This window comes from Mastomys coucha, unplaced genomic scaffold (genome assembly GCF_008632895.1).
Source record: "Mastomys coucha isolate ucsf_1 unplaced genomic scaffold, UCSF_Mcou_1 pScaffold6, whole genome shotgun sequence".
Classification (NCBI taxonomy): domain Eukaryota; kingdom Metazoa; phylum Chordata; class Mammalia; order Rodentia; family Muridae; genus Mastomys; species Mastomys coucha.
Genome location: NW_022196912.1, coordinates 125,753,082 through 125,756,585, shown reverse-complemented (window position 1 = coordinate 125,756,585; position 3,504 = coordinate 125,753,082).

The following is a 3,504-nucleotide window of genomic DNA, read 5'->3' as shown; positions in this document are numbered from 1 at the left end:
AGGCGGATTTCTGAGTTCGAGGCCAGCCTGGTCTACAGAGTGAGCTCCAGGACAGCCAGAGCTACACATAGAAACTCTGTCTTGAAAAGCCAATAATAATAATAATAATAATAATAATAATAACAATAATAAATGTAAAGTAGCACCTTATTGCAGGTTTGTAGAGAGAGTGACATCCTTGGAGTCTGACAAGGTCACCCTACTGCTACCCCAGCTCCTCTCTTCTCTAATCCTCCAGACAAGGTCACTGATCCACAGCCTGCATGCTGACTTCAGGCTAGCCTCTATGCCAGAGGACTCCTCCCCAGCTGGGTCTGGAGGAACTCTGGCCCTATGGGAGTTTCTGGAAGAGTCAAATGCCAGGGATCCACCAACTACTCCTCTACGTTGGGAAGACCCCCAAACAACTATCGTGTTCTCCACGCCAAGCACTAGAGAAGTTCCCATCAAGAGAAAAGACATATCAGATCAAAGCTAACAAGATGGCGAAATCCTCAGTAAATCCAAAGGGGTCTAGCACACTGACTCTTAGTGCACTGACTCCTAGCGCACCGACTCCTAGCAGCAGGGAAGTAGCAGAAAGCAGCTAAGCCCAGGGTCTTCGCAGACACCTGCCACATGGCCTCGGCACTCAAAGGACCGTCTCTGCATGCAGTGCTGACTGTGGTGCCTTTCCGAGCCCCACAGACACACCTCCCCTGATGGTATCCAGGCCTTTCCAATGTGCTCTACCCAATCCTTCCTCCAGGTACAAATTCTCTGGCCTCTAAGCCAGCCAAGTGCATCCACTACCTACCCCTTTCCTGTGGACATAAACAGCAAACACTCCCAGAAGACTACTCCAGGCCAGACCCTATAGTCCAGCCTCCTCACTCCCCCATGGGCTCCAGTGGCCTCCCCAAACCTGCCACCTTAGTATTAGAGATCCCACTGTGACTAGGAGTACGTATGCATAGGTCAGCCTATGGCATATCCTTCCCGAGAGAGCACCATGAAAGGCGAGTTCCAGGGTCACCCTCCCAGGAAACCTCACCTGCTGCCCAGTGACCCCTGGGCTGAGGAAGCTGAGGAGAGCCTGCAGTTGAAAAGGGACGACAACATGGTCTCACGTGAGGGAGGATGCCAAGGTGGCTTTGGAGGATGCTGGAGTCAGTACAAGGCTTTCAATGGCCCCACCAGAAGGCAAAGGTCTGAGAAGCTGCCTGGCAAACAGGAAGGATACCGAGTAGCAGACAGGTGGAGGCCAAAAGCAGAGATGTCCCCAAGAGGGCAGTAGAACACCGGTGCCTAGGCCAGGGTCTGTCTGAGAGCTAGCCAGGAAAAAGGAAGTGCTGGGGCCAGACCAAAGTGTCACAGTAAGAGGTCCCCATCTCCTGAGCCCAGCCTGGACCCAATCGATGCCTGTGTGGCAGAGAGACGAAAGACAGCACACTATACTGGGGCCCAGGCAATGGTGAACAGTCCTCAACTGCAGACGAGGTGGCAATACCAATCAGCAAGGCAGTGTATGTGTGACCATATGACAGTGATCTTAGGTGACCCAAGTCACTCAAGACACAACAGTCTGGGATAGATGAGGTGCAAGAGATGGAATGGGAATTCAACTTAAAATCATGGAGAGAGATAAGACTGTTGCCCTTATGACCCCAGGAGCAGAAGAAAGTCCAGAGTCACCCTGGCCGGGAGCAGGAAGTGGTTATCACCAGAGCCAGCGCCACCAAAGCCCAGGAAGCCAGAGTGACATCACAGCGGTGATGTCATCAGCCAGCAGGGATAGGAAGCATCTGCTAGCTCCCCAGCCCTGTGCTTCTCTGTTTATCCTCTGTCCCTCTGTCCACCGTGTGTGCTGCGGTCTACCCTGAGCCCAAGGGCTGAGACCAGCTGGGTGAGAGAGAGCCTTGTCTAGTCTAGTAGGACACAGGGTGTGGTTCAGAGCTGGTGGGCGGGGCCTGGGCGGCTAGGAGGCGTGGCCGTGCTTGGGACCGCCCTCAGGAAGGGCCTCACTGAGCTGTTGGCGGTGTCTGCGTTGGGGCTTTGCAGGGCTGTGGGCCAGAAAAGATTCCATTATGAACTGTAAGCTTTTGTGAATGTGGAAGATTTGTAACTAGTTAGGCATTCTTTTCTAACCCCCTTCCTGCCCCAGCTCTGCTACGCATACAATGGAGGTGGCTCTGGTCTCAGAGGTCCTTGGGAAGCCAGACTCCCAGGCCAGGACCAGGGTTGAACAAACAAGTTCCAGGGGCTATGTGGGAGAAGGACCTGGTGAAAACCTGGCAGTGTCCGCTTACAGTCGGAGTTCTCAGATAGGTCGCTATTGCACCCTGGTCTGTCCCTGCATGCTCCTCTGGGTTCAGAGAAGAGAGGAGGAGGAAGATGCCATCTGGGCTGAAGAGGAGTAGCCAGGGGTGCCACTTAGTGGAGCTTGGTATGAGGGCTGCCCTGAGGCCTGACCTGCTTCCATGGCTAGGGCATACCAAGGACAGCACAGGAAGCGGACTTTGCCCTTCCGTCCAGCAGGGGCAACCTCCTACAGCCTCACTGTGGGTGAGGACCTCTCTCAGGACGGAATGCAGGGACTGAGTGCCCCCTTGGTCTCTCCCTCAAGGCCCACGTGCAAGCCATCAGGAGTCCTCACCCCAGGGTTCAGCTTTGGGACACATCAGGTCTCCAGAGCGACCTGAAGCACAGGGATCTGTCAGTATGCCCAGCCCTCACTCCCACCCCTACATCCCACACAGGAAGCATCTGGGGAAACGAGATAAGCAGCATGCCGGGTGGTCACAGCAGCTGAGGGTGGGGGGAGGGCAGGCCGGCCGGGTCAGCAGCTCTCTTGTCCAGCTCCTACCCAGACCTACCCTACAGTTCACACCGAGGCTCCCAAGAAGTGTGTTGTGGACGGACTTTAGTTGGGGAAGGCCTAGGGTTCATGGCATTTCTTTCTGCCAAGGTCTTAGATGAGTTGTGATTTTGGTGAATTATGATTGGACAAGTCATCCCATCATGAGGTGGTACCAACAACATCGCCCACACACACTCATGCTTAAAGGACTTTATCACGCGGCCATATCACCTCTATAACCAAAAAATAACAAGGCACTTCAAAACCAATAAAGTGACAGTCCCCAAGCCCAGCGGGCTGCAGATCATATCTTGTCAGGGCAGAGTTGAACTCCCAGTCGGGTCAGGGTCCAGATGCTCCGGGCCACCAGCCTCACAAGGGTTGTGACCTTGGTGACCAGTCTCATGGGCCTCCAGGGAGGCTGCCTGGTGACTCAGCCTCTTGTGACAGCCCTGTAAGTAGGCAGAGTCCATCCACATTGAGGCTGTGTGAAACTGCCTCCACCAGGAAGGGCAATTTTAACTGACCCAGAACCCCTCAAAGCCCCAAAGCTCGCACAGCTCAGTGAGGCCCTTCCTGAGGGCGGTCCCAAGCACAGCCACGCCTCCTAGCCGCCCAGGCCCCGCCCACCAGCTCTGAACCACACCCTGTGTCCTACTAGACTA